Raw genomic sequence first — 24,567 nt, forward strand, 5'->3', positions numbered from 1 at the left:
TATTTTAAAAATGACAAACATCGAGTCGTTTTACCAGTCCTTTAGCGTTAACGAGTGATGCATTTTAAAACTGAACAGAAATCACCTTTTCTGGATATATCAAATATCGAATCCGCTTAATGTGCCTACAATTCAATCATTCAAAAAATACATAAATTTACATCATGCCTTTTCATAGAACAGACAATAAGATTTGAGACAATAAGAACTTTACTTTTATAACTAAAGTTGCACAATTATACCAACTCTATGGTGGCTGGGTGGTAAGGTGTGTGGCTGGTATTTTGGAAGTCGCGAGTTCAAACGACCCAATGGGAATAGTACTTTTTTTTTTTTTGCCATACAATCTTCCTAATACTATTATGTAGGTTTGTGTGTGTGTGTTTTTTTATTCATTCTTGGTTTTATAGATGACATACATATTGACTCCTTTTACCGGTCCTTAATTAGGCTCTGGGGAAGCAATGGTGGTGGTGGTGGTGGTGGGGTGCATTTAAAACTAAACCAAAAATCACCAGTTCTGGACGCGTCAAATATCATATCCGCTTAATGTGTCTACAACCTAATTACTTAAAACTACACTATTTAATTCATTCATATCATGTGCATATTGGTCATTATGCTCATACAACCGACATCAAAATTTATTTTCATTATTAGAATCATACATTCATCAAGTAATACAGATACAAAGAGATTTTCTTTCTGAGAAGACCGTTAGTATTGGCTTGCAGGCAGGCAGGCAGGCAGGCATTTGAGGGTTATTATTTCGCCTGTTGATTGGGGGGAGGGTTGATGTGTTAGGGGGTTTTCGGTAGATGTGGTGGTGGTGATTGGTGGTGATTGTGGTGATTGGTGGTGATTGGTGGTGATTGGTGGTGGTGGTGGTGGTGGTAGTAGGTGGGAGTTGGGGGGGGGGTGGGGGGGGGGGGGGGGAGGGAAGGGGAGGGGAATGATGGTCTGTGGATTCGTTCTCCGTACCCTTTACATATAAGCAAAAATATGCCTTCTTGTGGGTATAGAAACATTAACACAAATTATATCAGTAACTGATATTGTAGCCTTTTAAACAGAAAAGATTTGTACATACAAATACTTTTTAATTATCATTTATTTGTGGAAATGGCATTTACGTCATTAAATTGATACCTCAGCATCAAGCTTGTGTCCTGCAGCAGTGGTCCCAGTGGTAAAGTGTATATAAGTGATGCGTATTCTTGGAGTTGCGAGTTCAAACCCGGATTAAGCTATATATATATACAACATGTTTGTTTTGGTTGTTTGTTTTTGTATAAAGCCTCACACAATATCTATATTAAGCGAGTTTGTTTTAAACATGACATACATATTAATTCATTTTACCAGGCCTTATTCCACACAACTCCGTGAATTTCCCGTGGAGCCAGCCATTCAAACAAAAACAAACGAAACAAAACAAAACAAAACAAAAAACATTATTGCCAACAGCATTTGGTGTTCCCAGGCGGTCACCCATCCAAGTACTAACCAAACCCAACGTTGCTTAACTTCGCTGATCGGACGAGAAGCGGTGTTCTCAACGTGGTATGGCCGTTGGCATGAGACTGCCTACACATTGTGGCTAATAACCAACTCTTTTAAGTCATCGCGGCAGGATACGGACCTGCTTGTGGTGTCTTAATGGTAATTGTATCCTAACATATTTTTGTCTCCTTGGCATGGATATTTAACATCGTTTATTCAGTCTTGGGTTTATGTTCTTTCGCCATTTACAGACATTTTACATCTACCTACTTCCTCAGCCTGCCCTGCCAATTTCTAATGAATTTGTGGATTTTCTTTGTAATACAAACATGTGTGTGCTCATCTGCTCTTCAGTTTTTATGATATTTGTCTCATCTGTCCTGCTTTATGATACTTTTACAAAGAACATGAACAAATGCTTCTATTTTAGAGAAGATATGGGATCCAGGTTTCGGAGCCGTAAAACCAACCGTCGTGATTGGTGGACGAGTTGCCAGGTTGCAGCTTCTGTACCGTGCCGGCACATAAATAGGTTCGGCTCAAGCGGCGGCAGCATCATTCCCCCGTGACTGTCTGAGCGTCTCTCATCACCTTGGTTATCTCATCATCATCATGGTAGAAGCAAAGCCTACCAAGAAGGCTGCGGCTGCTGCTGCTGTGGTGGCCACCACCAGGAAACCTCGCGTCCAGGTTGCTCACCCGAAAACTAGTCAAATGGTTCTAGCCGCGGTCGCAGCACTCAAAGACCGTAAGGGCTCGTCTCTACAAGCAATCAAGAAGTACGTTGTTGCCAACAACAAAGTCGAGGCTGCCAAGATCGCCATTTACATCCGAAGATTTCTCAAGAAAGCAGTGGCTGACGGCATTCTTGTTCAGACCAAGGGAAGTGGAGCTAGTGGATCATTCAAGCTGGCCGTAGCAGAGAAGAGGGCCGTTCTAACTCCCAAGAAAGCCACCACAACCAAGAAACCATCTACAGCAGCAAAGAAGGCCGTGGTAACTCCCAAGAAAGCCGCCACAAGCAACAAACCACCTACAGCCTTGAAAAAGAAGCAGCAGCAGCAGCAGCTTGTTGTTGGGAACAAAAAGCCCAAAATAAAGAGAGCTTCAAAATCTCCCAAACCACCCAAGGCAAAGAAAGCTGTCAAGAAAACAACAAAGGCAAAATAAACGACGACATGCAAGCAGCATGAATACACATGACAATAAACATCCAGGCCTCCCCCCTCAGTGGAGGGGCCTCATATGATTCCAAAAAGAGTTTAGTTTTGTAGACAAATAAATCATTACTTTTGGGGTAGATTTACTCTGTATATTATATATATATATATATATATATATATATATATATATATATATATATATATATATATATATATATATATATATATATTATATATACACATGGGTGAGGTGATATGGTACCAAAGTTTTGGGTAAGGTGATTGACATTTACACAAGATAAAACACGAACCAATGGGAATAAAAACATAAGAATGGAAGTAACTGCAGAAGGCCTATTGGCCCATAACACAAGCACTTCCTCTTGATGCTTCTATATTGGTTCGGAGTCTTGAAGCTATAATATATATATATATATATATATATATATATATATATATATATATATATATATATATATATATATATATATATATATATATATATATATATATATATATGCACACAAAACTAAATAGTCTTGTTAGACAAATTGCCCCTATTAGAGGCAAGTTGACTAACAAGCCGAATGACTGCAATTGTTTTGAATTTGAGTTAAATCTAACATAGAAATGTAATCAAACCTAACCTAACCTATGCTAACCCAAGCTAAGCTAACCTAACCTAACCTAAGCTAACCCAAGCTAAGCTAACCTAACCTAACCTAACCTAACCTAACCTAACCTAAGCTAAGCTAACCTAACCTAACCTAACCCAGCAATTCATGATCTTAATATAATACTGTTAATTGGATAAACCAATTTGGAAAGAAATGTTCGAAAATAACAAAATTAACTGTGCTTGTTAGGAAAATTGGGCCTTGCATACTTGTCCCAATAGTGTGGTTCTCGCTTTTAGGTACGACATAAACGTATACCTAAGTTGAGAGAGAAAAAGATTCGCACTCAAACATGCATATCGATTGCCAGTCCTGAATTCTGGGTAGATATTCGTGTCCTCCCTTTTCATTTACCATCATTTGGATACTATCAAAACAGCTCTGAGAAGGATAAAATGAATAAAACGGGTAGCTCACTCATGTAAAAAGGAAGAGTTGGGAAAGATCTCTCTCTCTCTCTCTCTCTCTCTCTCTCTCTCTCCCCCTCACCCCCCCCCCCCCCCACCAATGATCCTGCTCTGCTAGTATATAACGTAACAAACCTTCCCCCCCCCCCCCCCCCCTCCCTCCCCAATCAGAGTCCCTTTAAGCATGCGAGGATAAAAAATAGATTTCATAAGACCCAATGTGCTAGCTGATATCAAAACAATTTATGTTATCGTCTATTAAGCCCTTCAGTAAAAAAAGTATAGGGACCTAATTAGGTCCCGTTTTGAGGTGGTGGTGGGTGGAATCGATGGATTAGCCAAGCTCTTATCCGCCGAATCCGTAGAGGGTACGACCCTGGCGCTTCAGAGCGTACACCACGTCCATAGCAGTGACGGTCTTCCTCTTGGCGTGTTCCGTGTAGGTTACAGCATCACGGATGACGTTCTCGAGGAACACCTTCAGGACGCCACGGGTCTCTTCGTAGATGAGACCCGAAATACGCTTCACGCCGCCACGACGAGCTAAGCGACGAATAGCGGGCTTGGTGATGCCCTGGATGTTGTCACGTAGCACCTTACGATGACGCTTGGCGCCACCCTTTCCGAGTCCCTTGCCTCCCTTGCCGCGTCCAGTCATGGTGTTGAAGTTGTGTGAATCGAATTGACGAATGCCCGCACGATTTCCCGACTATATCCCATCAAGCGGACGTACTAGTAGCATTGCAACTCCTGCCTGCCCTTACTTTACGCTTGTGGTCGAGTAGACACGGCTTTCTCACAACGCTTTCAAAACTGCAGTTGCCTACTCGTCTGTTTCACGTCCCTGTGAAATGACTTTTGCACAAATCCAAAAAATAGAGCAAAATCAGCGATAATAGTGATTGAGGTGAGCCGCCTGTTGGCTGCAGCCAGAGGAAGGAGGGGAGGGGCAACGGGGTGACGTAGGCGAGTCGAGCAGCCAATGGCGCTCGAGCAAGCGCCTCGAGACGGCGTATATAAGCAAAAATTTTTCGGCGCCGGCCATCACAAACCACAGTTGTTCACCATGGCTCGCACCAAGCAGACTGCTCGCAAGTCCACGGGAGGCAAGGCTCCTCGTAAGCAGCTGGCCACCAAGGCAGCACGCAAGTCTGCTCCTGCCACAGGGGGTGTGAAGAAGCCTCACCGTTACAGGCCCGGAACGGTCGCCCTGCGTGAGATCCGTCGTTACCAGAAGAGCACCGAGTTGCTCATCAGGAAACTTCCCTTCCAGCGTCTGGTGCGCGAGATTGCCCAGGACTTCAAGACCGATCTTCGCTTCCAGTCGTCTGCCGTCATGGCTTTACAGGAGGCATCCGAGGCTTACCTGGTCGGTCTCTTCGAGGACACTAACCTCTGTGCCATCCACGCCAAGCGTGTCACCATCATGCCAAAGGACATTCAGCTTGCTCGCCGTATCCGTGGAGAGCGTGCATAAGCTAAATCGACCACCCTAGTATACACCAAACTCGGCCCTTCTCAGGGCCAAAATATCCTTCTAAGGAGATTTCAGACATTCCTAGCATCAGTCATATGAATTAACCTTCATCTACACATATAATAAATAAATAAATAAATAAACAAATACACTAATTTAGGTGTCATACATACACGTGATATCAATAAATCAAGTCATTTGTAGTACAACCTGTTCTCTTACAAACAAAACGCCGTCGCTTTTCGCTCTTATGCACTGTCAAGGATCACCCACCCCCCCCCCCCCCCCAAAATAAAAATTGTCATACTGTACTAGAAATAAAAGCAGCTTGTATAAGTGACATACTGTCCAGTCCTGTTTTATTCTGTTTTCGGTCCTCTGGCTTAATCTGTTAAGTTAGGAGATGACATTTTAAATTAACCGTTTTCTTGACATTTTCAAACCTAAGAGGGTGGCCTGCATAGTAATCCTAATGTGGAACATAACAATGAATCTCTAATCTCTAGAAAAAAAAAGATACCGAGTGCTTATATGTGTTGAGAGAGAGAGAGAGAGAGAGAGAGAGAGAGAGAGAGAGAGAGAGAGAGAGAGAGAGAGAGAGAGAGAGAGAGAGAGAGAGAGAGAGAGAGAGAGAGAGAGAGACAGACAGACAGACAGACAGACAGACAAGACAGAGACAGACAAGACAGAGACAGACAGACAGACAGACAGACAGAGACTGAGAGAGAGAAACACACACAGACAGTTTCATAAATATTCTCATTTTATAGCTATTTGCTTTCAGTGACAGAGGTTTTTGTTATAATAGTATTGGTGTCTAACACTCACAATCTCTTTAGAAATTAAAGTGTGGCTCCAATGGAGCCGAGTTTGTTGGTTTGAGGCCAAGCCACCACCACAGGGCAGTAAGTAAGCCGTTTACTTGGAGGAGGTGTACTTGGTGACGGCCTTAGTGCCCTCAGAGACGGCGTGCTTGGCCAGTTCTCCGGGCAACAGGAGCCTTACAGCCGTCTGGATCTCCCGACTGGTAATGGTGGAACGCTTGTTGTAGTGGGCCAGGCGAGAAGCCTCGGCGGCGATGCGCTCGAAGATGTCGTTCACGAACGAGTTCATGATCGACATGGCTTTGGAAGAGATACCAGTGTCGGGGTGGACCTGCTTCAGCACTTTGTAGATGTAGATGCTGTAGCTCTCCTTCCTCCTGCGCTTCTTTTTCTTATCGCCCTTGGCAATGGCCTTCTGGGCCTTTCCGGCCTTCTTGGCAGCCTTTCCAGATGCCTTGGGTGGCATGATGATGCTCGTGCTGGCTGGCGTTGCGATACAATAATGAACTTTTGCGCGAGGCGAGCTTTCCTTTTATATCCCGCTCGCGACTCAGCTCAGAGCGGGTCGCGTGGCGGAGCGCGCTGATTGGTCAGTGGCGGGCTCCCTTGATCCTGAGCGGGGTATATAACACGAAGCTCGATCTGCGGGGCGGCATAAAACACCACAAACCCACAACAGCAGCAGCAATGTCAGGACGCGGCAAGGGAGGCAAAGTGAAGGGCAAGTCAAAGTCTCGCTCCAGCAGGGCCGGACTTCAGTTCCCCGTGGGCAGAATTCACCGTCTGCTGCGTAAGGGCAACTACGCCGAACGCGTCGGTGCTGGCGCTCCTGTCTACCTGGCAGCCGTCATGGAATACCTCGCTGCCGAAGTTCTGGAGCTCGCCGGTAATGCCGCACGTGACAACAAGAAGACCCGTATCATCCCACGTCACTTGCAGTTGGCCATCCGCAACGACGAAGAACTCAACAAACTTCTGTCTGGCGTAACCATTGCACAGGGAGGTGTTCTTCCAAACATTCAGGCAGTTCTTTTGCCAAAGAAGACAGAGAAGAAGTAAGCACTTCTGCCACCCACCACGACAAATACCATAACCAGGCTCCATCCGGAGCCACACACACTTTAATAGAGAGATTCAAGTAGACAATCAACTTTCAAACATTAATAATAACATTTATATTGATTTCATTTGGAATGTGTACATAACAACAAACAAACAAAACAAAATTATAGGGGATATTCAGCATCACTTGGAATATTAACCAATCATATAAATCCAATATATATTTTATATTTTACTTTAAGCGAGGAATTCATATTCTATTAATTTTTAATCATACAAATGAACAAAAGCAATTCTTCACTAGACGTAATGAATGAATAAATGATCAAGGTTTTAATGTGTTTCATGAATATATATATATATATATATATATATATATTATATATATATATATATATATATATATATATATATATATATATATATATATATATATATATATATATATATATAATATAATATAATATATTATAATACTTGTGAACCAGAATATGTTTGAGCAGCAGCGATCGTGCCTGCCATTGGCCGAAGTGCAACAATTCAAATAATTTAAAGGGCCTGCTCGGGTATATAAGAGAGGCTGGGAGACTGGGGCCGGTGGTGGGTGATGGGTGATGAGTGATGGTGTGGTGTGGTATGGTGTTGTTAAGAGTTGATTTACGGCCAGCCAGCCAGCTGCAGCCAAGGCAGGGCAGGGCAGGGCAAGGCAAGGCAAGGCAAGGCAAGGCAAGGCAAGGCAAGGCAATAACAGGACAGGACAGGCAAGGCAAGGCAAGGCAAGGCAAGGCAAGCAGGCGGGCGGGCGGGCGGGCGGGCGGGCGGGCAGGCAGGCAGGCAGGCCAGCCAGCCAGCCAGCCAGCCAGCCAGCCAGCCAGCCAGCCAGGCCAGCCAGGCCAGCCAGCCAGCCAGGCAGCCAGGCAGGCAGGCAGGCAGGCAGGCCAGGCAGGCAGGCAGCCAGCCAGCCAGCCAGCCAGCCAGCCAGCCAGCCAGCCAGCCAGCCAGCCAGCCACTCCCACTTTGTATTTATATGCATTCAATTTATATTCAAACATTATATATGTTAAGGGCCTAGTTTTAGTGTTTATTTTAAAAATGACAAACATCGAGTCGTTTTACCAGTCCTTTAGCGTTAACGGTGATGCATTTTAAAACTGAACAGAAATCACCTTTTCTGGATATATCAAATATCGAATCCGCTTAATGTGCCTACAATTCAATCATTCAAAAAATACATAATTTACATCATGCCTTTTCATAGAACAGACAATAAGATTTGAGACAATAAGAACTTTACTTTTATAACTAAAGTTGCACAATTATACCAACTCTATGGTGGCTGGGTGGTAAGGTGTGTGGCTGGTGTTTTGGAAGTCGCGAGTTCAAACGACCCAATGGGAATAATACTTTTTTTTTTTTGCCATACAATCTTCCTAATACTATTATGTAGGTGTGTGTGTGTGTGTTTTTTATTCATTCTTTGGTTTTATAGATGACATACATATTGACTCCTTTTACCGGTCCTTAATTAGGCTCTGGGGAAGCAATGGTGGTGGTGGTGGTGGTGGTGCATTTAAAACTAAACCAAAAATCACCAGTTCTGGACGCGTCAAATATCATATCCGCTTAATGTGTCTACAACCTAATTACTTAAAACTACACTATTTAATTCATTCATATCATGTGCATATTGGTCATTATGCTCATACAACCGACATCAAAATTTATTTTCATTATTAGAATCATACATTTCATCAAGTAATACAGATACAAAGAGATTTTCTTTCTGAGAAGACCGTTAGTATTGGCTGGCTGGCAGGCAGGCAGGCAGGCATTTGAGGGTTATTATTTCGCCTGTTGATTGGGGGGAGGGTTGATGTGTTAGGGGGTTTTCGGTTAGGTGTGGTGGTGGTGATTGGTGGTGATTGGTGGTGGTGGTGATTGGTGGTGAGTAGTGGTGGTGGTGGTGAGTAGTGGTGGTGGTGGTGGTGGTAGTAGGTGGGAGGGGGGGGGGGGGGGGGGGAAGGGGAATGATGGTCTGTGGATTCCTTCTCCGTACCCCTTACATATAAGCAAAAACATGCCTTCCTGTGGGTATAGAAACATTAACACAAATTATATCAGTAACTGATATTGTAGCCTTTTAAACAGAAAAGATTTGTACATACAAATACTTTTAAATTATCATTTATTTGTGGAAATGGCATTTACGTCATTAAATTGATACCTCAGCATCAAGCTGTGTCCTGCAGCTGTGGTCCAGTGGTAAAGTGTATATAAGTGATGCGTATTCTTGGAGTTGCGAGTTCAAACCCGGATTAAGCTATATATATATATATATATATATATATATATATATATATATATATATATATATATATATATATATATATATATATAACAACATGTTTTGTTTTGGTTGTTTGTTTTTGTATAAAGCCTCACACACTATATTAAGCGAGTTTGTTTTAAACATGACATACATATTAATTCATTTTACCAGGCCTTATTCCACACAACTCCGTGAATTTCCCGTGGAGCCAGCCATTCAAACAAAAACAAACGAAACAAAACAAAACAAAACAAAAAACATTATTGCCAACAGCATTTGGTGTTCCCAGGCGGTCACCCATCCAAGTACTAACCAAACCCAACGTTGCTTAACTTCGCTGATCGGACGAGAAGCGGTGTTCTCAACGTGGTATGGCCGTTGGCATGAGACTGCCTACACATTGTGGCTAATAACCAACTCTTTTAGTCATCAGCGGCAGGATACGGACCTGCTTGTGGTGTCTTAATGGTAATTGTATCCTAACATATTTTTGTCTCCTTGGCATGGATATTTAACATCGTTTATTCAGTCTTGGGTTTATGTTCTTTCGCCATTTACAGACATTTTACATCTACCTACTTCCTCAGCCTGCCCTGCCAATTTCTAATGAATTTGTGGATTTTCTTTTGTAATACATACATGTGTGTGCTCATCTGCTCTTCAGTTTTTATGATATTTGTCTCATCTGTCCTGCTTTATGATACTTTTACAAAGAACATGAACAAATGCTTCTATTTTAGAGAAGATATGGGATCCAGGTTTCGGAGCCGTAAAACCAACCGTCGTGATTGGTGGACGAGTTGCCAGGTTGCAGCTTCTGTACCGTGCCGGCACATAAATAGGTTCGGCTCAAGCGGCGGCAGCATCATTCCCCCGTGACTGTCTGAGCGTCTCTCATCACCTTGGTTATCTCATCATCATCATGGTAGAAGCAAAGCCTACCAAGAAGGCTGCGGCTGCTGCTGCTGTGGTGGCCACCACCAGGAAACCTCGCGTCCAGGTTGCTCACCCGAAAACTAGTCAAATGGTTCTAGCCGCGGTCGCAGCACTCAAAGACCGTAAGGGCTCGTCTCTACAAGCAATCAAGAAGTACGTTGTTGCCAACAACAAAGTCGAGGCTGCCAAGATCGCCATTTACATCCGAAGATTTCTCAAGAAAGCAGTGGCTGACGGCATTCTTGTTCAGACCAAGGGAAGTGGAGCTAGTGGATCATTCAAGCTGGCCGTAGCAGAGAAGAGGGCCGTTCTAACTCCCAAGAAAGCCACCACAACCAAGAAACCATCTACAGCAGCAAAGAAGGCCGTGGTAACTCCCAAGAAAGCCGCCACAAGCAACAAACCACCTACAGCCTTGAAAAAGAAGCAGCAGCAGCAGCAGCTTGTTGTTGGGAACAAAAAGCCCAAAATAAAGAGAGCTTCAAAATCTCCCAAACCACCCAAGGCAAAGAAAGCTGTCAAGAAAACAACAAAGGCAAAATAAACGACGACATGCAAGCAGCATGAATACACATGACAATAAACATCCAGGCCTCCCCCCTCAGTGGAGGGGCCTCATATGATTCCAAAAAGAGTTTAGTTTTGTAGACAAATAAATCATTACTTTTGGGGTAGATTTACTCTGTATATTATATATATATATATATATATATATATATATATATATATATATATATATATATATATATATATATATATATATATATATATATATATATATATATTTATATATACACATGGGTGAGGTGATATGGTACCAAAGTTTTGGGTAAGGTGATTGACATTTACACAAGATAAAACACGAACCAATGGGAATAAAAACATAAGAATGGAAGTAACTGCAGAAGGCCTATTGGCCCATAACACAAGCACTTCCTCTTGATGCTTCTATATTGGTTCGGAGTCTTGAAGCTATAATATATATATATATATATATATATATATATATATATATATATATATATATATATATATATATATATATATATATATATATATATATATATATGCACACAAAACTAAATAGTCTTGTTAGACAAATTGCCCCTATTAGAGGCAAGTTGACTAACAAGCCGAATGACTGCAATTGTTTTGAATTTGAGTTAAATCTAACATAGAAATGTAATCAAACCTAACCTAACCTATGCTAACCCAAGCTAAGCTAACCTAACCTAACCTAAGCTAACCCAAGCTAAGCTAAGCTAACCTAACCTAACCTAACCTAACCTAACCTAAGCTAAGCTAACCTAACCTACCTAACCTAACCTAACCCAGCAATTCATGATCTTAATATAATACTGTTAATTGGATAAACCAATTTGGAAAGAAATGTTCGAAAATAACAAAATTAACTGTGCTTGTTAGGAAAATTGGGCCTTGCATACTTGTCCCAATAGTGTGGTTCTCGCTTTTAGGTACGACATAAACGTATACCTAAGTTGAGAGAGAAAAAGATTCGCACTCAAACATGCATATCGATTGCCAGTCCTGAATTCTGGGTAGATATTCGTGTCCTCCCTTTTCATTTACCATCATTTGGATACTATCAAAACAGCTCTGAGAAGGATAAAATGAATAAAACGGGTAGCTCACTCATGTAAAAAGGAAGAGTTGGGAAAGATCTCTCTCTCTCTCTCTCTCTCTCTCTCCCCCTCACCCCCCCCCCCCCACCAATGATCCTGCTCTGCTAGTATATAACGTAACAAACCTTCCCCCCCCCCCCCCCTCCCTCCCCAATCAGAGTCCCTTTAAGCATGCGAGGATAAAAAATAGATTTCATAAGACCCAATGTGCTAGCTGATATCAAAACAATTTATGTTATCGTCTATTAAGCCCTTCAGTAAAAAAGTATAGGGACCTAATTAGGTCCCGTTTTGAGGTGGTGGTGGGTGGAATCGATGGATTAGCCAAGCTCTTATCCGCCGAATCCGTAGAGGGTACGACCCTGGCGCTTCAGAGCGTACACCACGTCCATAGCAGTGACGGTCTTCCTCTTGGCGTGTTCCGTGTAGGTTACAGCATCACGGATGACGTTCTCGAGGAACACCTTCAGGACGCCACGGGTCTCTTCGTAGATGAGACCCGAAATACGCTTCACGCCGCCACGACGAGCTAAGCGACGAATAGCGGGCTTGGTGATGCCCTGGATGTTGTCACGTAGCACCTTACGATGACGCTTGGCGCCACCCTTTCCGAGTCCCTTGCCTCCCTTGCCGCGTCCAGTCATGGTGTTGAAGTTGTGTGAATCGAATTGACGAATGCCCGCACGATTTCCCGACTATATCCCATCAAGCGGACGTACTAGTAGCATTGCAACTCCTGCCTGCCCTTACTTTACGCTTGTGGTCGAGTAGACACGGCTTTCTCACAACGCTTTCAAAACTGCAGTTGCCTACTCGTCTGTTTCACGTCCCTGTGAAATGACTTTTGCACAAATCCAAAAAATAGAGCAAAATCAGCGATAATAGTGATTGAGGTGAGCCGCCTGTTGGCTGCAGCCAGAGGAAGGAGGGGAGGGGCAACGGGGTGACGTAGGCGAGTCGAGCAGCCAATGGCGCTCGAGCAAGCGCCTCGAGACGGCGTATATAAGCAAAAATTTTTCGGCGCCGGCCATCACAAACCACAGTTGTTCACCATGGCTCGCACCAAGCAGACTGCTCGCAAGTCCACGGGAGGCAAGGCTCCTCGTAAGCAGCTGGCCACCAAGGCAGCACGCAAGTCTGCTCCTGCCACAGGGGGTGTGAAGAAGCCTCACCGTTACAGGCCCGGAACGGTCGCCCTGCGTGAGATCCGTCGTTACCAGAAGAGCACCGAGTTGCTCATCAGGAAACTTCCCTTCCAGCGTCTGGTGCGCGAGATTGCCCAGGACTTCAAGACCGATCTTCGCTTCCAGTCGTCTGCCGTCATGGCTTTACAGGAGGCATCCGAGGCTTACCTGGTCGGTCTCTTCGAGGACACTAACCTCTGTGCCATCCACGCCAAGCGTGTCACCATCATGCCAAAGGACATTCAGCTTGCTCGCCGTATCCGTGGAGAGCGTGCATAAGCTAAATCGACCACCCTAGTATACACCAAACTCGGCCCTTCTCAGGGCCAAAATATCCTTCTAAGGAGATTTCAGACATTCCTAGCATCAGTCATATGAATTAACCTTCATCTACACATATAATAAATAAATAAATAAATAAACAAATACACTAATTTAGGTGTCATACATACACGTGATATCAATAAATCAAGTCATTTGTAGTACAACCTGTTCTCTTACAAACAAAACGCCGTCGCTTTTCGCTCTTATGCACTGTCAAGGATCACCCCCCCCCCCCCCCCCCCCAAAATAAAAATTGTCATACTGTACTAGAAATAAAAGCAGCTTGTATAAGTGACATACTGTCCAGTCCTGTTTTATTCTGTTTTCGGTCCTCTGGCTTAATCTGTTAAGTTAGGAGATGACATTTTAAATTAACCGTTTTCTTGACATTTTCAAACCTAAGAGGGTGGCCTGCATAGTAATCCTAATGTGGAACATAACAATGAATCTCTAATCTCTAGAAAAAAAAAAGATACCGAGTGCTTATATGTGTTGAGAGAGAGAGAGAGAGAGAGAGAGAGAGAGAGAGAGAGAGAGAGAGAGAGAGAGAGAGAGAGAGAGAGAGAGAGAGAGAGAGAGAGAGAGAGAGAGAGAGAGAGACAGAGACAGACAGACAGACAGACAGACAGACAGACAGAGACAGACAGACAGACAGACAGACAGACAGACAGACAGACAGAGACTGAGAGAGAGAAACACACACAGACAGTTTCATAAATATTCTCATTTTATAGCTATTTGCTTTCAGTGACAGAGGTTTTTGTTATAATAGTATTGGTGTCTAACACTCACAATCTCTTTAGAAATTAAAGTGTGGCTCCAATGGAGCCGAGTTTGTTGGTTTGAGGCCAAGCCACCACCACAGGGCAGTAAGTAAGCCGTTTACTTGGAGGAGGTGTACTTGGTGACGGCCTTAGTGCCCTCAGAGACGGCGTGCTTGGCCAGTTCTCCGGGCAACAGGAGCCTTACAGCCGTCTGGATCTCCCGACTGGTAATGGTGGAACGCTTGTTGTAGTGGGCCAGGCGAGAAGCCTCGGCGGCGATGCGCTCGAAGATGTCGTTCACGAACGAGTTCATGATCGACATGGCTTTGGAAGAGATACCAGTGTCGGGGTGGACCTGCTTCAGCACTTTGTAGATGTAGATGCTGTAGCTCTCCTTCCTCCTGCGCTTCTTTTTCTTATCGCCCTTGGCAATGGCCTTCTGGGCCTTTCCGGCCTTCTTGGCAGCCTTTCCAGATGCCTTGGGTGGCATGATGATGCTCGTGCTGGCTGGCGTTGCGATACAATAATGAACTTTTGCGCGAGGCGAGCTTTCCTTTTATATCCCGCTCGCGACTCAGCTCAGAGCGGGTCGCGTGGCGGAGCGCGCTGATTGGTCAGTGGCGGGCTCCCTTGATCCTGAGCGGGGTATATAACACGAAGCTCGATCTGCGGGGCGGCATAAAACACCACAAACCCACAACAGCAGCAGCAATGTCAGGACGCGGCAAGGGAGGCAAAGTGAAGGGCAAGTCAAAGTCTCGCTCCAGCAGGGCCGGACTTCAGTTCCCCGTGGGCAGAATTCACCGTCTGCTGCGTAAGGGCAACTACGCCGAACGCGTCGGTGCTGGCGCTCCTGTCTACCTGGCAGCCGTCATGGAATACCTCGCTGCCGAAGTTCTGGAGCTCGCCGGTAACTGCCGCACGTGACAACAAGAAGACCCGTATCATCCCACGTCACTTGCAGTTGGCCATCCGCAACGACGAAGAACTCAACAAACTTCTGTCTGGCGTAACCATTGCACAGGGAGGTGTTCTTCCAAACATTCAGGCAGTTCTTTTGCCAAAGAAGACAGAGAAGAAGTAAGCACTTCTGCCACCCACCACGACAAATACCATAACCAGGCTCCATCCGGAGCCACACACACTTTAATAGAGAGATTCAAGTAGACAATCAACTTTCAAACATTAATAATAACATTTATATTGATTTCATTTGGAATGTGTACATAACAAACAACAAACAAAACAAAATTATAGGGGATATTCAGCATCACTTGGAATATTAACCAATCATATAAATCCAATATATATTTTATATTTTACTTTAAGCGAGGAATTCATATTATATTAATTTTTAATCATACAAATGAACAAAAGCAATTCTTCACTAGACGTAATGAATGAATAAATGATCAAGGTTTTAATGTGTTTCATGAATATATATATATATATATATATATATATATATATATATATATATATATATATATATATATATATATATATATATATATATATATATATATATATATATATATATATATATACATGGGTGAGGTGATATGGTACCAAAGTTTTGGGTAAGGTGATTGACATTTACACAAGATAAAACACGAACCAATGGGAATAAAAACATAAGAATGGAAGTAACTGCAGAAGGCCTATTGGCCCATAACACAAGCACTTCCTCTTGATGCTTCTATATTGGTTCGGAGTCTTGAAGCTATAATATATATATATATATATATATATATATATATATATATATATATATATATATATATATATATATATATATATATATATATATGCACACAAAACTAAATAGTCTTGTTAGACAAATTGCCCCTATTAGAGGCAAGTTGACTAACAAGCCGAATGACTGCAATTGTTTTGAATTTGAGTTAAATCTAACATAGAAATGTAATCAAACCTAACCTAACCTATGCTAACCCAAGCTAAGCTAACCTAACCTAACCTAAGCTAACCCAAGCTAAGCTAACCTAACCTAACCTAACCTAACCTAACCTAACCTAAGCTAAGCTAACCTAACCTAACCTAACCCAGCAATTCATGATCTTAATATAATACTGTTAATTGGATAAACCAATTTGGAAAGAAATGTTCGAAAATAACAAAATTAACTGTGCTTGTTAGGAAAATTGGGCCTTGCATACTTGTCCCAATAGTGTGGTTCTCGCTTTTAGGTACGACATAAACGTATACCTAAGTTGAGAGAGAAAAAGATTCGCACTCAAACATGCATATCGATTGCCAGTCCTGAATTCTGGGTAGATATTCGTGTCCTCCCTTTTCATTTACCATCATTTGGATACTATCAAAACAGCTCTGAGAAGGATAAAATGAATAAAACGGGTAGCTCACTCATGTAAAAAGGAAGAGTTGGGAAAGATCTCTCTCTCTCTCTCTCTCTCTCTCTCCCCCCTCACCCCCCCCCCCACCAATGATCCTGCTCTGCTAGTATATAACGTAACAAACCTTCCCCCCCCCCCCCCCTCCCTCCCCAATCAGAGTCCCTTTAAGCATGCGAGGATAAAAAATAGATTTCATAAGACCCAATGTGCTAGCTGATATCAAAACAATTTATGTTATCGTCTATTAAGCCCTTCAGTAAAAAAGTATAGGGACCTAATTAGGTCCCGTTTTGAGGTGGTGGTGGGTGGAATCGATGGATTAGCCAAGCTCTTATCCGCCGAATCCGTAGAGGGTACGACCCTGGCGCTTCAGAGCGTACACCACGTCCATAGCAGTGACGGTCTTCCTCTTGGCGTGTTCCGTGTAGGTTACAGCATCACGGATGACGTTCTCGAGGAACACCTTCAGGACGCCACGGGTCTCTTCGTAGATGAGACCCGAAATACGCTTCACGCCGCCACGACGAGCTAAGCGACGAATAGCGGGCTTGGTGATGCCCTGGATGTTGTCACGTAGCACCTTACGATGACGCTTGGCGCCACCCTTTCCGAGTCCCTTGCCTCCCTTGCCGCGTCCAGTCATGGTGTTGAAGTTGTGTGAATCGAATTGACGAATGCCCGCACGATTTCCCGACTATATCCCATCAAGCGGACGTACTAGTAGCATTGCAACTCCTGCCTGCCCTTACTTTACGCTTGTGGTCGAGTAGACACGGCTTTCTCACAACGCTTTCAAAACTGCAGTTGCCTACTCGTCTGTTTCACGTCCCTGTGAAATGACTTTTGCACAAATCCAAAAAATAGAGCAAAATCAGCGATAATAGTGATTGAGGTGAGCCGCCTGTTGGCTGCAGCCAGAGGAAGGAGGGGAGGGGCAACGGGGTGACGTAGGCGAGTCGAGCAGCCAATGGCGCTCGAGCAAGCGCCTCGAGACGGCGTATATAAGCAAAAATTTTTCGGCGCCGGCCATCACAAACCACAGTTGTTCACCATGGCTCGCACCAAGCAGACTGCTCGCAAGTCCACGGGAGGCAAGGCTCCTCGTAAGCAGCTGGCCACCAAGGCAGCACGCAAGTCTGCTCCTGCCACAGGGGGTGTGAAGAAGCCTCACCGTTACAGGCCCGGAACGGTCGCCCTGCGTGAGATCCGTCGTTACCAGAAGAGCACCGAGTTGCTCATCAGGAAACTTCCCTTCCAGCGTCTGGTGCGCGAGATTGCCCAGGACTTCAAGACCGATCTTCGCTTCCAGTCGTCTGCCGTCATGGCTTTACAGGAGGCATCCGAGGCTTACCTGGTCGGTCTCTTCGAGGACACTAACCTCTGTGCCATCCACGCCAAGCGTGTCACCATCATGCCAAAGGACATTCAGCTTGCTCGCCGTATCCGTGGAGAGCGTGCATAAGCTAAATCGACCACCCTAGTATACACCAAACTCGGCCCTTCTCAGGGCCAAAATATCCTTCTAAGGAGATTTCAGACATTCCTAGCATCAGTCATATGAATTAACCTTCATCTACACATATAATAAATAAATAAATAAATAAACAAATACACTAATTTAGGTGTCATACATACACGTGATATCAATAAATCAAGTCATTTGTAGTACAACCTGTTCTCTTACAAACAAAACGCCGTCGCTTTTCGCTCTTATGCACTGTCAAGGATCACCCACCCCCCCCCCCCCCCCCAAAATAAAAATTGTCATACTGTACTAGAAATAAAAGCAGCTTGTATAAGTGACATACTGTCCAGTCCTGTTTTATTCTGTTTTTCGGTCCTCTGGCTTAATCTGTTAAGTTAGGAGATGACATTTTAAATTAACCGTTTTCTTGACATTTTCAAACCTAAGAGGGTGGCCTGCATAGTAATCCTAATGTGGAACATAACAATGAATCTCTAATCTCTAGAAAAAAGATACCGAGTGCTTATATGTGTTGAGAGAGAGAGAGAGAGAGAGAGAGAGAGAGAGAGAGAGAGAGAGAGAGAGAGAGAGAGAGAGAGAGAGAGAGAGAGAGAGAGAGAGAGAGAGAGAGAGAGACAGACAGACAGACAGACAGACAGACAGACAGACAGACAGACAGACAGACAGACAGACAGACAGACAGACAGACAGACAGACAGACAGAGACTGAGAGAGAGAAACACACACAGACAGTTTCATAAATATTCTCATTTTATAGCTATTTGCTTTCAGTGACAGAGGTTTTTGTTATAATAGTATTGGTGTCTAACACTCACAATCTCTTTAGAAATTAAAGTGTGGCTCCAATGGAGCCGAGTTTGTTGGTTTGAGGCCAAGCCACCACCACAGGGCAGTAAGTAAGCCGTTTACTTGGAGGAGGTGTACTTGGTGACGGCCTTAGTGCCCTCAGAGACGGCGTGCTTGGCCAGTTCTCCGGGCAACAGGAGCCTTACAGCCGTCTGGATCTCCCGACTGGTAATGGTGGAACGCTTGTTGTAGTGGGCCAGGCGAGAAGCCTCGGCGGCGATGCGCTCGAAGATGTCGTTCACGAACGAGTTCATGATCGACATGGCTTTGGAAGAGATACCAGTGTCGGGGTGGACCTGCTTCAGCACTTTGTAGATGTAGATGCTGTAGCTCTCCTTCCTCCTGCGCTTCTTTTTCTTATCGCCCTTGGCAATGGCCTTCTGGGCCTTTCCGGCCTTCTTGGCAGCCTTTCCAGATGCCTTGGGTGGCATGATGATGCTCGTGCTGGCTGGCGTTGCGATACAATAATGAACTTTTGCGCGAGGCGAGCTTTCCTTTTATATCCCGCTCGCGACTCAGCTCAGAGCGGGTCGCGTGGCGGAGCGCGCTGATTGGTCAGTGGCGGGCTCCCTTGATCCTGAGCGGGGTATATAACACGAAGCTCGATCTGCGGGGCGGCATAAAACACCACAAACCCACAACAGCAGCAGCAATGTCAGGACGCGGCAAGGGAGGCAAAGTGAAGGGCAAGTCAAAGTCTCGCTCCAGCAGGGCCGGACTTCAGTTCCCCGTGGGCAGAATTCACCGTCTGCTGCGTAAGGGCAACTACGCCGAACGCGTCGGTGCTGGCGCTCCTGTCTACCTGGCAGCCGTCATGGAATACCTCGCTGCCGAAGTTCTGGAGCTCGCCGGTAACGCCGCACGTGACAACAAGAAGACCCGTATCATCCCACGTCACTTGCAGTTGGCCATCCGCAACGACGAAGAACTCAACAAACTTCTGTCTGGCGTAACCATTGCACAGGGAGGTGTTCTTCCAAACATTCAGGCAGTTCTTTTGCCAAAGAAGACAGAGAAGAAGTAAGCACTTCTGCCACCCACCACGACAAATACCATAACCAGGCTCCATCCGGAGCCACACACACTTTAATAGAGAGATTCAAGTAGACAATCAACTTTCAAACATTAATAATAACATTTATATTGATTTCATTTGGAATGTGTACATAACAAACAAACAAACAAAACAAAATTATAGGGGATATTCAGCATCACTTGGAATATTAACCAATCATATAAATCCAATATATATTTTATATTTTACTTTAAGCGAGGAATTCATATTCTATTAATTTTTAATCATACAAATGAACAAAAGCAATTCTTCACTAGACGTAATGAATGAATAAATGATCAAGGTTTTAATGTGTTTCATGAATATATATATATATATATATATATATATATATATATATATATATATATATATATATATATATATATATATATATATATATATATATATATAATATAATATATTATAATACTTGTGAACCAGAATATGTTTGAGCAGCAGCGATCGTGCCTGCCATTGGCCGAAGTGCAACAATTCAAATAATTTAAAGGGCCTGCTCGGGTATATAAGAGAGGCTGGGAGACTGGGGCCGGTGGTGGGTGATGGGTGATGAGTGATGGTGTGGTGTGGTATGGTGTTGTTAAGAGTTGATTTACGGCCAGCCAGCCAGCTGCAGCCAAGGCAGGGCAGGGCAGGGCAAGGCAAGGCAAGGCAAGGCAAGGCAAGGCAAGGCAAGGCAATAACAGGACAGGACAGGCAAGGCAAGGCAAGGCAAGGCAAGGCAAGCAGGCGGGCGGGCGGGCGGGCGGGCGGGCGGGCAGGCAGGCAGGCAGGCAGCCAGCCAGCCAGCCAGCCAGCCAGCCAGCCAGCCAGCCAGCCAGCAGCAGCCAGGCCAGCAGCCAGGCAGGCAGGCAGGCAGGCAGGCCAGGCAGGCAGGCAGGCAGGCAGCCAGCCAGCCAGCCAGCCAGCCAGCCAGCCAGCCAGCCAGCCAGCCAGCCAGCCACTCCCACTTTGTATTTATATGCATTCAATTTATATTCAAACATTATATATGTTAAGGGCCTAGTTTTAGTGTTTATTTTAAAAATGACAAACATCGAGTCGTTTTACCAGTCCTTTAGCGTTAACGGTGATGCATTTTAAAACTGAACAGAAATCACCTTTTCTGGATATATCAAATATCGAATCCGCTTAATGTGCCTACAATTCAATCATTCAAAAAATACATAATTTACATCATGCCTTTTCATAGAACAGACAATAAGATTTGAGACAATAAGAACTTTACTTTTATAACTAAAGTTGCACAATTATACCAACTCTATGGTGGCTGGGTGGTAAGGTGTGTGGCTGGTGTTTTGGAAGTCGCGAGTTCAAACGACCCAATGGGAAGTACTTTTTTTTTTTTGCCATACAATCTTCCTAATACTATTATGTAGGTGTGTGTGTGTGTGTTTTTTATTCATTCTTTGGTTTTATAGATGACATACATATTGACTCCTTTTACCGGTCCTTAATTAGGCTCTGGGGAAGCAATGGTGGTGGTGGTGGTGGTGGTGCATTTAAAACTAAACCAAAAATCACCAGTTCTGGACGCGTCAAATATCATATCCGCTTAATGTGTCTACAACCTAATTACTTAAAACTACACTATTTAATTCATTCATATCATGTGCATATTGGTCATTATGCTCATACAACCGACATCAAAATTTATTTTCATTATTAGAATCATACATTTCATCAAGTAATACAGATACAAAGAGATTTTCTTTCTGAGAAGACCGTTAGTATTGGCTTGCAGGCAGGCAGGCAGGCAGGCATTTGAGGGTTATTATTTCGCCTGTTGATTGGGGGGAGGGTTGATGTGTTAGGGGGTTTTCGGTTAGATGTGGTGGTGGTGATTGGTGGTGATTGGTGGTGATTGGTGGTGATTGGTGGTGATTGGTGGTGGTGGTGGTGGTGGTAGTAGGTGGGAGTTGGGGGGGGGGGGGGGGGGGGAAGGGGAGGGGAATGATGGTCTGTGGATTCCTTCTCCGTACCCTTTACATATAAGCAAAAATATGCCTTCTTGTGGGTATAGAAACATTAACACAAATTATATCAGTAACTGATATTGTAGCCTTTTAAACAGAAAAGATTTGTACATACAAATACTTTTTAATTATCATTTATTTGTGGAAATGGCATTTACGTCATTAAATTGATACCTCAGCATCAAGCTTGTGTCCTGCAGCAGTGGTCCAGTGGTAAAGTGTATATAAGTGATGCGTATTCTTGGAGTTGCGAGTTCAAACCCGGATTAAGCTATATATATATACAACATGTTTTGTTTTGGTTGTTTGTTTTTGTATAAAGCCTCACACAATATCTATATTAAGCGAGTTTGTTTTAAACATGACATACATATTAATTCATTTTACCAGGCCTTATTCCACACAACTCCGTGAATTTCCCGTGGAGCCAGCCATTCAAACAAAAACAAACGAAACAAAACAAAACAAAACAAAAAACATTATTGCCAACAGCATTTGGTGTTCCCAGGCGGTCACCCATCCAAGTACTAACCAAACCCAACGTTGCTTAACTTCGCTGATCGGACGAGAAGCGGTGTTCTCAACGTGGTATGGCCGTTGGCATGAGACTGCCTACACATTGTGGCTAATAACCAACTCTTTTAAGTCATCGCGGCAGGATACGGACCTGCTTGTGGTGTCTTAATGGTAATTGTATCCTAACATATTTTTGTCTCCTTGGCATGGATATTTAACATCGTTTATTCAGTCTTGGGTTTATGTTCTTTCGCCATTTACAGACATTTTACATCTACCTACTTCCTCAGCCTGCCCTGCCAATTTCTAATGAATTTGTGGATTTTCTTTTGTAATACAAACATGTGTGTGCTCATCTGCTCTTCAGTTTTTATGATATTTGTCTCATCTGTCCTGCTTTATGATACTTTTACAAAGAACATGAACAAATGCTTCTATTTTAGAGAAGATATGGGATCCAGGTTTCGGAGCCGTAAAACCAACCGTCGTGATTGGTGGACGAGTTGCCAGGTTGCAGCTTCTGTACCGTGCCGGCACATAAATAGGTTCGGCTCAAGCGGCGGCAGCATCATTCCCCCGTGACTGTCTGAGCGTCTCTCATCACCTTGGTTATCTCATCATCATCATGGTAGAAGCAAAGCCTACCAAGAAGGCTGCGGCTGCTGCTGCTGTGGTGGCCACCACCAGGAAACCTCGCGTCCAGGTTGCTCACCCGAAAACTAGTCAAATGGTTCTAGCCGCGGTCGCAGCACTCAAAGACCGTAAGGGCTCGTCTCTACAAGCAATCAAGAAGTACGTTGTTGCCAACAACAAAGTCGAGGCTGCCAAGATCGCCATTTACATCCGAAGATTTCTCAAGAAAGCAGTGGCTGACGGCATTCTTGTTCAGACCAAGGGAAGTGGAGCTAGTGGATCATTCAAGCTGGCCGTAGCAGAGAAGAGGGCCGTTCTAACTCCCAAGAAAGCCACCACAACCAAGAAACCATCTACAGCAGCAAAGAAGGCCGTGGTAACTCCCAAGAAAGCCGCCACAAGCAACAAACCACCTACAGCCTTGAAAAAGAAGCAGCAGCAGCAGCTTGTTGTTGGGAACAAAAAGCCCAAAATAAAGAGAGCTTCAAAATCTCCCAAACCACCCAAGGCAAAGAAAGCTGTCAAGAAAACAACAAAGGCAAAATAAACGACGACATGCAAGCAGCATGAATACACATGACAATAAACATCCAGGCCTCCCCCCTCAGTGGAGGGGCCTCATATGATTCCAAAAAGAGTTTAGTTTTGTAGACAAATAAATCATTACTTTTGGGGTAGATTTACTCTGTATATTATATATATATATATATATATATATATATATATATATATATATATATATATATATATATATATATATATATATATATTTATATATACACATGGGTGAGGTGATATGGTACCAAAGTTTTGGGTAAGGTGATTGACATTTACACAAGATAAAACACGAACCAATGGGAATAAAAACATAAGAATGGAAGTAACTGCAGAAGGCCTATTGGCCCATAACACAAGCACTTCCTCTTGATGCTTCTATATTGGTTCGGAGTCTTGAAGCTATAATATATATATATATATATATATATATATATATATATATATATATATATATATATATATATATATATATATATATATATATATATATATATATATATGCACACAAAACTAAATAGTCTTGTTAGACAAATTGCCCCTATTAGAGGCAAGTTGACTAACAAGCCGAATGACTGCAATTGTTTTGAATTTGAGTTAAATCTAACATAGAAATGTAATCAAACCTAACCTAACCTATGCTAACCCAAGCTAAGCTAACCTAACCTAACCTAAGCTAACCCAAGCTAAGCTAACCTAACCTAACCTAACCTAACCTAACCTAACCTAAGCTAAGCTAACTAACCTAACCTAACCTAACCTAACCCAGCAATTCATGATCTTAATATAATACTGTTAATTGGATAAACCAA

General features: G+C 43.5%; 3 non-coding genes across 3 annotated transcripts; all 3 read right to left on the bottom strand.

Annotated features, from left to right (window-relative positions):
- Window positions 1-1,458: 1,458 nt before the first annotated feature.
- Window positions 1,459-1,577, bottom strand: LOC138360418 (5S ribosomal RNA). The gene has a single exon (XR_011226369.1). It is a non-coding gene; the product is annotated as a 5S ribosomal RNA (ribosomal RNA).
- An 8,129-nt stretch (window positions 1,578-9,706) lies between these two features.
- Window positions 9,707-9,825, bottom strand: LOC138360419 (5S ribosomal RNA). The gene has a single exon (XR_011226370.1). It is a non-coding gene; the product is annotated as a 5S ribosomal RNA (ribosomal RNA).
- A 12,709-nt stretch (window positions 9,826-22,534) lies between these two features.
- On the bottom strand, window positions 22,535-22,653 carry LOC138360420 (5S ribosomal RNA). Its single transcript, XR_011226371.1, has one exon. It is a non-coding gene; the product is annotated as a 5S ribosomal RNA (ribosomal RNA).
- Window positions 22,654-24,567: the final 1,914 nt, after the last annotated feature.

The sequence above is a fragment of the Procambarus clarkii genome, unplaced genomic scaffold (assembly GCF_040958095.1).
Source record: "Procambarus clarkii isolate CNS0578487 unplaced genomic scaffold, FALCON_Pclarkii_2.0 HiC_scaffold_110, whole genome shotgun sequence".
Classification (NCBI taxonomy): Eukaryota; Metazoa; Arthropoda; class Malacostraca; order Decapoda; family Cambaridae; genus Procambarus; species Procambarus clarkii.